Source organism: Cajanus cajan, chromosome 10, assembly GCF_000230855.2.
Source record: "Cajanus cajan strain Asha chromosome 10, NIPB_CcT2T_4, whole genome shotgun sequence".
NCBI lineage: Eukaryota > Viridiplantae > Streptophyta > Magnoliopsida > Fabales > Fabaceae > Cajanus > Cajanus cajan.
Genome location: NC_138526.1, coordinates 35,478,638 through 35,491,500, shown reverse-complemented (window position 1 = coordinate 35,491,500; position 12,863 = coordinate 35,478,638). Strand labels below are relative to the sequence as shown.

Genomic DNA, 12,863 nt, shown 5'->3' with positions numbered 1-12,863 from the left:
ACATTCAATTGCGAAGGTGACTCCAATGACCCTTCATTAATTGTTGGCTAAAAAAAATAAATTGTAGTCAGTTGAATGGAAAAACTAATTTGATTGAGAAGTAATTGAATGTATTGTGAATGAAATGTAAAGTAAAGTGTATAGGACCTTCCGTTTGAGTGGAATGGAAAAACTACTATTTTGATTGTAGTTGGGTCGTTGGGTTGACTGACGATGATCAACTTCCACTTCAATTGCATTCGTCTTGTTAGAAGATGAATATCCAACTATATTGTTATTGCTCAAAATGATTTTACCGATCATCTTACGCTTACTTGGTCTTGTATCAACTTGATTGAGAATGTGTGACTGATTGACGAACTTGCGTTGGGATTGCTTTGTCAATGGAGATGAATTCCGAGAATATATTCTCTTAGGTGTGGTGTTTACTCCTGTATCTGGATTTGTAGTTGGTAATGTTAGAGAATTTTTTTGAACATTCATTGACTGAGAAATTGCACTGATAGTTATGTCTCTTGTAATATTAATTTGAGACTCAATCTTTGCAAGCTTGTTATGTATTTCATTTAGTTGTTTCTCCATTTCCTGGAGACGGTCATTAACACCCTATAAATGAAGGTTGTAAATAAATAAGTTAGTATATATGATTGAGGTTGTTGAATAAAAAAAAAGTATAAGATGTTTGATGCGAAACCTGAGTCATGTTAGAAATGAGTTTTGTTGCGGAGTATATGGCCTGAATAGTTTTCTGAGCAAGTAGTAGTTCAATTGCATTCTACAAAATGAACCATTAAATGAATTCAGCATATGTATGTACGTAATGTCAATGATTTTTGAGATGTAGTAGAAAATAAATGTTACCTTGGAATGATTTTCATGTTGCTTGGTTGTGTCAAGATTATTGGTTAGAGCAATAACTTCTATTGGCCTGTAAAAAAAGTATTGTTTAGCAAGCATAGAACTTCCATGAATGAATACAAGTGATTTACAATAAATGCATTGTTAAACTAACCCAAAAGAAGTTGAAGTGGTTTCAAAGGTTTCAGCATTTGTTGACGACGTAATGGTTGGACTTTTGTTTGTTGATGGCCCTGCCATTTCAATAGTAATTGGTTGTGTGTTCATGCGGTTGGCATCAGGAGAATTCATAGCAAGTGGTGAAGAATGTAGTTTATTTGTGTCCATTGTAAAGGAGTAAAGTGTGTTAAGGTTTTGTAATTGAGAATTTATTTTATTGTATAAATTTTGTAGACTTAGGATTAATAATGAAATTCATTAATAGTTGATTTAATGTTTGACGTGTAGTCACCGAAGAATTAATTGCATGCAGCAGTGATATTTTGTAAGAAATGTGTGCTATTTTTGTACTGCAAACCGTAATAATTAATTTTGTAAATTTTTTTATTAATTTAATGATTTGTGACAGCAATAGTGATATTGTGACGCTTCGCTGGATGCTAGGATCGTGATATTTGGATTAATATTGAAAAAGTTTTGGATTAATTGATGAGAGGGATGGATACAGGTGTCTTGGCAATTTAATGAGGCTCCTCGGGACAGTAAAAGCTTCATGAAACCCCGCAAACAGCGTCCATCATTACGTAGAGCAGTAGTTTGGAACATTTGGTTGGGCTTTAATTGTTAAAATTACGCTGCTTTGGTTGCCCTTCCGTTTTGAAAACTTTATCAGTTATTCAATGAATATTCAAAAACAGCATATGTAAAATTAATTATTGATGCAGCGAGGTAGTGGGTAAAAATGTAAATGTGATGTAGTGAACAAAAATAAATAGTATTATAACAAAATTAGTTATAATTTAAAATTTATGATACTTACATAATATTTTCAAGAGTGAAAAATCATTTGTGTCATACTTAAGAAATTTCATATTAATTTAATGTTTATAGTCTACAAATGCAGAACTTTTGATTATGATAGTTATTTATATAAGACTTTATAATAAAAAAATAATATAAGAAAAAATTTAAAGAAAAAAGAAATACAAAATTTGTGTCATTTGTTAAAACAATGGTTAATTTATTTATTATAAAAAAATTTGAATATTATAAAATCAATATATATAAGAATTCATAAGAAGAAGTCATTATTTTGAGAAACCATAAATGTTTAACGGTACACACAAATAATTAATTTTTAGTGTTTACAATATTGGTATTTGAGTTTTCATTTTTTAATAATAAAAATTTTATTTTTGATCAATATATAATATTGGTTTTTTAGTGAAGAGAAAAAAAACAATTGTTTCAAATTAGATATTAAATTTATATATGTTGTTATAATATATATTAAAGTTTTTGTTAACATTAAAGGCTTTAGTGATAGAACTTAGGTTTAACTATTAAGTACATACTTCAAACATTGAATGTTAATATGAATAGTATGAAGTAAAGTTTTTATAAATTGTCATGTATGTGAGTGTTTTGGGTTTAGGGTTTATTGTTTACGGTTTAGCATTAGCGTTTAAGGTAACTTCTCTGATGAATCACTTATATAAGTGGTATATAAGTGCAACATGAATTTTAACCATAAGATACATATAAAGTAATAGACCATTATAGACCTTATGACAGTGGATCCAATTTTTCGTTTATTTGAGTCAAATTATTGAATTTATTTAAAAAACACAAAAAAAAATAACACGTGTTACGATGTAGTGCAGCACCTGCTAATGAGTTTCGGAACGAACGGGCCGTTGCGGATGTCAAAATAAGACATGAATAATGGTTGACAGCGGGCCGTTCCAGATGAAAAGAAACACATGACGAATGGATGAGAATGGGCCGTTCCGAAATGTGACCGGCCCGTTCCGACATTAGCCCGGGCCGTTCCAGATTGAAAACAAAGTTAGCACTAGTTAAACCACAACGGGCCGTTCCGAAATGTGACCGGCCCGTTCCGACATTAGCCCGGGCCGTTCCAGATTGAAAACAAAGTCAGCAGTAGTTAAACCACAACGGGTCGTTCTGCATTCGGAACGGGCCGTTGTAAGTACATATTTGTCATAACAATTTTTTAAAGCAAAATTATATATTTATTTCATTCTCCTAAATTACATTTAAAAATTTAAGTATAGTTTTTAAATTCATAATGTTTATGTATTAGAATTAGAGGTTTACATTAAATTAAATATAGTTTTCTAATTGATAATATTTTTCTATTAGGATTAGTGGTTTATATTAATATAAATACAGTTTTTCAATTCATAATCTTTTTCTATTAGAATTAGAGGTTTACATTAATTATATGCGTAAATTTGTAATTGTAATTAGAAGATAACAAGAAACAAAATTTTGTATTATAAATATAATTTTGTGTTTAGGTAAATCATTGGAAAATTTTGTTAGTTTTAGTTTTATATCTTGTGTGATAAGGTGTATTATAAGTTATTAGTTTACATGATTGTTATGGTCAAAACTCATGGTGTACCATGCACCACTTCTTAAAATGGTCTATCACATCACATATGGCAACAGTTAGGATATGTACGTAAGACTTTAAAGTTTAGGGTTAATGAAAGATAAAAGTTTAATCCTAAAACCGAAATGATAAATAATAAACTGTACTCCCAATTATTTGTATTTTTAACTTTTTATAGTTTGACTTATGTAGTTGTTACTTTGTATAAATTGTAATTTATATATATTTATATATGTATATGTGTATATATATAATTAATTGAATTTATATAGTTATATTTTATGTATATCATGTTTAAATAAATATAAATGTTTGTGTTAAGATGTTAAGGACATAGTCGTAGAAGTTACAGTAAAGTATGAAGGAAACCCTGAATGAAGGGTCATTTAATGATAAGTTAGTCTTAATGTATTTACTACATACTTGAGATAGGGAAAGTTAATATGAATTGTATTATGTAAATCCGATATGAATTGTTATTTAAGTAGAAGTTACACTATGTATATTTAGGGTTAATATTTGTAAGGTTTAGTCATAATATAGCATAAAAAGGTAAACCTTAATCTGAAAACCACATACCATAAATCATATACACAGAATATTATTATTTTTGGTGTTTATAGTTTGAGTTTTTATTTTATAGTTTTTGTAATATTATATAATTAAAATTTTATAATTTATATAGTTATTGTGTGGAATTGTTATATATTTATAATATTCACTATAAATGTTTTAGTAAAAAAATAACACAATACTTATAAAAACTTAAAAAATGTATAATATTAAAATATATATTAATTTTTGTGTTAACATTAAAGGGTATCGTGACAATAAAGCATAAAATGTTATCCGTAAACTGAGAACCACAAACCATAAACCAATTTTTGTATGTGACACCCTCTACCCCGCATATCATAACTCAATAAATTTAAATATAACATTTAATAATCAAACATGTTTAAAGAGTATCACATTTTTAACAAACACAATCAGCAGAAATTACAAAGAAATAAATCTCAAGTTTCCAAAATAATAACATTAACATTCTAATCTAATCTTATCTATGCCCCGATGTCACATGTCCTATCAGAGCATAGCCCATAAAGAAGCCTAAGCTTCACGACCAACATTCTCAGCCTCATACTGATAATCACCTGTATAACAGTCAGAGAAAAACAACACAAAGAAAAAGGGAGTGAGAAAACATCTCACTCGGCTCACAGTGTAGAAATATATACCAGATAGCCAAGCACAAACAAAATATGTATAACATAGATTAATAACAATATCACATCTTACTCATTCAAGGCATATTCATTTGTCATATAACATCAAAAGACACATGTATGGACACGGACTACATTTTATCATGCATGTGGCGCCAGTCACTTATCACGTAGTATATTGCCGCTAGCAATACACAAAGAGTAGTCTAGGAGTACATGCCGGGACACAACCTCTGCGCACTCTCACTAGAAGGACATACTACCAGAGTCTCGTCGGGATAGCTAAGCCGCGCAAGATACATCCCATGCACACAATGGGCGAGACTGGGACTTCCAAACCGAGCCATCCCCAAGGACTGATCCCCACAGTTTTTACACTAGGGGGCCTTCTCTGGCGGCGTATTCCATATCGTACCCTTATCACTTTATGCAAATGATGCATGTCAAACAAGACTCTATGCATTCTCATATCACTTTATCACTTTCCATGGTCATTTCTCTTTATCACATTTCATATCTCATTGTCACATTATCACATTATCTATCTCATGGTCAATCATATCTCATGGCCATTTCACATCATATTTCATCATCACATCATATCACATTATCATCACATTATATCACATTATCATCTCATCATATCATTAGAAACATCACATTCACATTATCATATCATATTCATAACTTTCACAATCATAATCTCAACAGAATTTCTATTCATACACACATATTAACCCAGCAATTAGAACATACAAACAATATGACATACAACAAACACAGGATTGGGGGCCAATCCCACTACCCAGCATACAATCCCACACCCAGAGCGAGGTTTCTCACTCCCCCCTTACCTGGATAACAGGCGCTGAAACTAAAGAAGAGCTTCCTCCTCTAGGCTCCTTCTACTAGGGTAGAACCACCTCCTATGGATTCCTCTAGGTCTTCAAAGAGAAGAAGAGGAGAAGAAGAGAGTATAAGAGAAGAGAGAATGAGAATTGAGGGATGGTTTGCAATGGAGAAGTGAAGGCCTATTTATAGCCTCCATAGAACATTAAAAAAATGGAAAATAATGAAAAAATCTTAGACAAAACGAAATGGGATGAGTTGGATGCCATATTCTTTTCCGCACCGATTTTTGACCACCGAATTTGACCTTCTAGACGGCCGAATTTGCGAATAGCTACTTCATGAAAGTTTTAGATTTTTCTCTTATCTTTCCATAGCCACCAAGTGTGCATCATTTGGACAATCACAGCCCAAGTTATGCCCCAAAAACCGAAACTTGTCAAACAGCCCAGCGAGAAACGATTTTAACAAATAAAATTCCGATTTTGACCTTCTATACGACAGAATGTGAAAATGGATTCTTCATGAAAGTTGTAGGGTTTTCTCTTAGATTTCCATTGTCACAAAGTTTGTATCATTTGGGTAACTAGATCCCAGGTTCTGCCCCAAAAACCGAGGCTTGCCAGTCAGCTTAGCGAGAAACAAAAAAATACACAACTATCAACAACACACATATTTCTAAAGCCTACAATTAAGCATAAATGAAATGTGAATTAGCTACAATTGAAGTAAAATATAATCACAAAATTATGACCAAATACCATATAATAATAAAAACTGGGATGTTACAATTCTCCCCTCCTTTAAGAAATTTCGTCCTCGAAATTTACCTGAAAACAGGAATGGATGAGCTTCCCGCATTTTGCTTTCTAGTTCCCATGTAGCGTCTTCTTCAAAGTTTCCTCCCCAAACAACTTTGACTAATGGAATTTCCTTACCTCTTAGTTGCCTTACCCTCTTGTCCTCAATTCTCAAAGGTATGGTTTCATAAGTGAGGTTATCCTTTAACTGAATGTTGTCGGGTTCCACAATATGAGATGGGTCATGAATGTATTTTCTAAGTTGAGAAACATGGAAGACATCATGAAGATTTGATAGGGATGGAGGTAACGCAATTTGGTAGGCTACATCACCAACTCTTTTAAGGATCTGGTAGGGACCAATGAATCTTGGAGTAAGTTTGCGAGATTTAAGTGCTCTACCAATTCCAGTCCAAGGAGTTACTTTAAGGAATACATGATCTCCCTCTTTAAACTCAAGGTCTTTCCTTCTTTTATCATAGTAGCTCTTTTGTCTACTTTGGGACGCTCTCATTTTATCCTGGATCATCTTAACCTTTTCGGTGGTTTGTTGAACTATCTCAGGTCCCAAAATGGCACTCTCTCCAGGTTCTACCCAACACAAAGGTGTTCTACATCTCCTACCATACAAAGCCTCATAGGGTGCCATCCCAATACTGGAATGGTAGCTATTATTGTAGGTAAACTCTATCAAAGGTAGGAAACTATCCCAAGTACCTCCATGTTCTAAGATACAAGCTCTCAACAAGTCTTCTAAGGATTGTATGGTCCTCTCAGTCTGGCCATCTGTTTGGGGGTGATATGCTGAACTCAACCTAAGCTTAGTGCCTAACGCCTTATGCAAGCTCTCCCAAAATCTAGAGGTGAACCTAGGATCTCTATCAGAAACTATACTAGTAGGAACCCCATGCAACCTTACAATCTCACCTATGTACAACTTGGTTAATCTCTCCAAAGGGTATCTAATGTTAATGGGAATAAAATGGGCAGACTTAGTTAATCTATCCACAATGACCCATATAGCATCCAAGTTCTTCCTTGTCCTAGGTAATCCTACTACAAAATCCATCGAGATGCTATCCCATTTCCACACAGGCACATCTAAAGGTTGTAGCAGACCTGAAGGTTTCTGGTGTTCTACTTTAGCTTTCTGACATACTAAGCAAGCATACACAAATTCCTCTACCTCCCTCTTCATCTTAGGCCACCAGAACATTTTCCTAAGGTCTTGGTACATCTTAGTGGCTCCTGGATGGATACTAAGGCTACTCCTATGACCTTCTTCTAGGATTGCTTTCTTAAGCTCAGGCACACTAGGAATGCATAACCTGTCCTTAAATCTTAACACCCCATCTACTCCAACTTTAAACTCACTTTCCACACCTTGATTCAACTTCTCTACTTGACTCAATAAGAAAGGATCTGCTTTCTGACCTTTTCTAATCTCATCTATCAAGTTATTAGTCACTCTCAAGGCTCCCAACTTAATACTCCTAGAGGTCAGTTCACACACTAAGCTCATATCTCTAAACTCTTCAATCATGTGCAACTCCTTAATCATCAAAGAAGAGATTCTCAAGGATTTTCTACTCAGAGCATCAGCTACAACATTAGCCTTGCCAGGGTGGTAATTTAATTGAAAATCATAATCCTTAAGGAACTCTAACCATCTCCTCTGCCTCATATTTAGTTCTTTTTGGTCAAATAAGTACTTAAGGCTCTTATGATCACTAAAAACTTCAAATCTAGACCCAAACAAGTAATGCCTCCACAACTTAAGAACAAATACTACTGCAGCTAATTCAAGGTCATGGGTAGGGTAGTTTTGTTCATGGATTTTCAATTGCCTAGAAGCATAGGCTATCACCTTTCCCTTCTGCATAAGTACCCCTCCTAAACCCATCTTAGAGGCATCACAATACACTACAAAGGTTTCATTAGGGTCAGGTAATGCTAAAATAGGGGCACTAGTTAACCTCCTCTTAAGTTCCTGAAAGTTCTCTTCACACTTAGAGTCCCACACAAAAGGTTGATTCTTCCTAGTCAATTTGGTCAAAGGTAATGCTAATTTAGAAAAACCCTCTATAAACCTCCTATAATACCCAGCTAACCCCAGAAAACTCCTGATCTCAAAAACTGACTTAGGTGTTTTCCACTCAAGTACAGCTTCTACCTTAGAAGGGTCTACAGCTATCCCTCCTTCAGAAATCACATGTCCCAAAAAGCTTACACTATTGAGCCAGAATTCACACTTAGACAATTTAGCATATAACTGCTTCTCCTTAAGGGTTTGAAGGACAATCCTAAGGTGTTCAGCATGTTCTTCCTTAGTCTTAGAATATACAAGGATGTCGTCTATGAAGACTACTACAAATCTATCCAAATAGGGGTGAAAGATCCTATTCATATAATCCATGAATACTCCAGGTGCATTAGTTACACCGAAAGGCATAACTAAATACTCATAGTGCCCATAGCGGGTTCTAAAAGCAGTCTTTGGGATATCCTCGGATTTCACTCGGATTTGGTGATAACCTGATCTCAAATCTATCTTACTAAACACACAAGCCCCAACTAGCTGGTCCATAAGGTCATCTATTCTAGGCAATGGATACTTATTCTTGATGGTTACTTTATTTAGTTGCCTATAGTCTACGCACAACCTCATGCTCCCATCTTTCTTCTTGACCAACAAAACAGGCGCTCCCCAAGGTGAGACACTAGGTCTAATGAATTGTTTCTCTTGAAGTTCTTCTATCTGTTTCTTGAGTTCAGCTAACTCCTTAGGGGACATTCTATAAGGTGCTATGGATATGGGTGCAGTACCAGGTACTAAGTCTATGGAAAACTCAATCTCCCTCTCAGGTGGTAAGCTAGATATGTCCTTAGGGAAAACTTCAGGAAACTCTCTTACTATGGGAATCTTACTAGGCTCATGGTCTTTCTCAAGAGTTAAACAGGCGAGAATCATGTAAACCTTTTCATTTTCCTTTAAACAAGTTTTTATTTTGTTAGCACTTAAAAACTCTGCGCCCTTATTCTCACCAAAAGATATGGATTTTTCAAAACAATTTAGTAGGACATGATTGGAAGATAACCAGTCCATTCCAAGAATGATATCGAGTTGACTAAGAGGCAAACAGATAAGGTCAACCAGAAACTGTCTTTCAGAAATAGCAATTGGGCATTTGAGGCAAATACTAGAAGTAGATATGGGACCTTCTGTGGGAGTTTCTACAACTAGATCATAGCTCAAATAAGACACTGGCAATTTCAATTTTTGGACACAGGCAAAAGAAATGAAAGAATGAGTTGCACCAGAGTCAAACAGTACAACCAAAGGATTCTCAGCTATGAAACAAATACCTTGTATTAAATTATCAGACTGAGTAGCTTCAGCACTACTAAGAGCAAATACTCTTCCAGTAGTTGTTGGACGTTTAGGTTGAGAATTAGCTCCTGTTCCCATCATACGTTGCTTTGGCGATTGTGGACACTGAGTACTAATATGACCTTTGCCATTGCAATTGAAACATGTTATTTCTTTGTCGGGACAGTTATAGTGTTCATGCCCACGCAGCCCACATTTCTTGCATCGATTAGTAGGGGTAGAAACAGAGCCTCCTACACTAGCAGCACCACTTACGAAAGAATTTCTAGCAACGGATCTACTCTTAGCATGATTTCCTTGAATTTTGGTAGGAACAGAGTAAGGCTTACTCTTACCCAGAGCACTAGAACCTGCAGCACGTATAGGACCTCCAGCCCCTTTGTAGAAACTAGCACGTGCACGATTATCACGATCATAGATTCTACTCTTGTTGACAAGCGTTGGATAGTGATAGATCTCTTGATAATTAATTGCTGTTTTTATCTCCGGACGAAGGCCATTCACGAACTTAATACACTTAGCCCTTTCACCACCCTCACCATGGTAATGAGTACAATAGCGAACCAAGGCATCAAATTTTGCAGCATACTCTGCCACTGTATCATTTCCTTGTTTCAGCTCGAGAAATTCAACTTCTTTCTGGCTTCTTACATCATCCGGGAAATACTTTTCGAAGAAGACTCTCTTGAAGTTGTCCCAATTCAATTGCACTCCTCCATCAATCATCCTTTGAAGAGCTCCTTCCCACCAAAAATGGGCATCAGCAGTCAACATGAAGGTAGCCAGCCTCACCTTCTGAGCGAAAGGACACTCCATGGCATTAAAAATCTTTTCGATTTCCATTAGCCAATTCATCGCAACATCTGGGTCATATCCTCCTTGGAAAGTAGGTGGATTATTTTGTTGAAATCGCTCTAACCAGTTAGGAGTGATTTCAGCCCTATTATTGTTACTCACGGCTTGTGCTAACGCTTGAAGAGCATCAGCAATTGCACGATCATTTCTACCAGCCATAATCTAAGAAAATAGTACACATGACAACAAACATAATCAACCATCATGCTAGTATAAATTTCTCAACTATCACACAAGCACAGTAGACTCATAACTCACGGTCGATTTGATCGACCTGCTCTGATACCACTAAATGTGACACCCTCTACCCCGCATATCATAACTCAATAAATTTAAATATAACATTTAATAATCAAACATGTTTAAAGAGTATCACATTTTTAACAAACACAATCAGCAGAAATTACAAAGAAATAAATCTCAAGTTTCCAAAATAATAACATTAACATCCTAATCTAATCTTATCTATGCCCCGATGTCACATGTCCTATCAGAGCATAGCCCATAAAGAAGCCTAAGCTTCACGACCAACATTCTCAGCCTCATACTGATAATCACCTGTATAACAGTCAGAGAAAAACAACACAAAGAAAAAGGGAGTGAGAAAACATCTCACTCGGCTCACAGTGTAGAAATATATACCAGATAGCCAAGCACAAACAAAATATGTATAACATAGATTAATAACAATATCACATCTTACTCATTCAAGGCATATTCATTTGTCATATAACATCAAAAGACACATGTATGGACACGGACTACATTTTATCATGCATGTGGCGCCAGTCACTTATCACGTAGTATATTGCCGCTAGCAATACACAAAGAGTAGTCTAGGAGTACATGCCGGGACACAACCTCTGCGCACTCTCACTAGAAGGACATACTACCAGAGTCTCGTCGGGATAGCTAAGCCGCGCAAGATACATCCCATGCACACAATGGGCGAGACTGGGACTTCCAAACCGAGCCATCCCCAAGGACTGATCCCCACAGTTTTTACACTAGGGGGCCTTCTCTGGCGGCGTATTCCATATCGTACCCTTATCACTTTATGCAAATGATGCATGTCAAACAAGACTCTATGCATTCTCATATCACTTTATCACTTTCCATGGTCATTTCTCTTTATCACATTTCATATCTCATTGTCACATTATCACATTATCTATCTCATGGTCAATCATATCTCATGGCCATTTCACATCATATTTCATCATCACATCATATCACATTATCATCACATTATATCACATTATCATCTCATCATATCATTAGAAACATCACATTCACATTATCATATCATATTCATAACTTTCACAATCATAATCTCAACAGAATTTCTATTCATACACACATATTAACCCAGCAATTAGAACATACAAACAATATGACATACAACAAACACAGGATTGGGGGCCAATCCCACTACCCAGCATACAATCCCACACCCAGAGCGAGGTTTCTCACTCCCCCCTTACCTGGATAACAGGCGCTGAAACTAAAGAAGAGCTTCCTCCTCTAGGCTCCTTCTACTAGGGTAGAACCACCTCCTATGGATTCCTCTAGGTCTTCAAAGAGAAGAAGAGGAGAAGAAGAGAGTATAAGAGAAGAGAGAATGAGAATTGAGGGATGGTTTGCAATGGAGAAGTGAAGGCCTATTTATAGCCTCCATAGAACATTAAAAAAATGGAAAATAATGAAAAAATCTTAGACAAAACGAAATGGGATGAGTTGGATGCCATATTCTTTTCCGCACCGATTTTTGACCACCGAATTTGACCTTCTAGACGGCCGAATTTGCGAATAGCTACTTCATGAAAGTTTTAGATTTTTCTCTTATCTTTCCATAGCCATCAAGTGTGCATCATTTGGACAATCACAGCCCAAGTTATGCCCCAAAAACCGAAACTTGTCAAACAGCCCAGCGAGAAACGATTTTAACAAATAAAATTCCGATTTTGACCTTCTATACGACAGAATGTGAAAATGGATTCTTCATGAAAGTTGTAGGGTTTTCTCTTAGATTTCCATTGTCACAAAGTTTGTATCATTTGGGTAACTAGATCCCAGGTTCTGCCCCAAAAACCGAGGCTTGCCAGTCAGCTTAGCGAGAAACAAAAAAATACACAACTATCAACAACACACATATTTCTAAAGCCTACAATTAAGCATAAATGAAATGTGAATTAGCTACAATTGAAGTAAAATATAATCACAAAATTATGACCAAATACCATATAATAATAAAAACTGGGATGTTACATTGTACACACTAATTTGATTTTATACCTTATATA

The 12,863-nt window shown here is 35.3% G+C and overlaps 1 long non-coding RNA gene across 1 annotated transcript; it reads right to left on the bottom strand.

Moving 5' to 3' along the window:
• Positions 1–10,876: 10,876 nt before the first annotated feature.
• Positions 10,877–12,406, bottom strand: LOC145952615 (uncharacterized). The gene is made up of 2 exons (XR_014430092.1): positions 12,045–12,406; positions 10,877–11,118 (listed from the first exon to the last, which is right to left on the bottom strand). It is a non-coding gene; the product is annotated as an uncharacterized LOC145952615 (long non-coding RNA).
• Between the last annotated feature and the right edge of the window lie 457 nt (positions 12,407–12,863).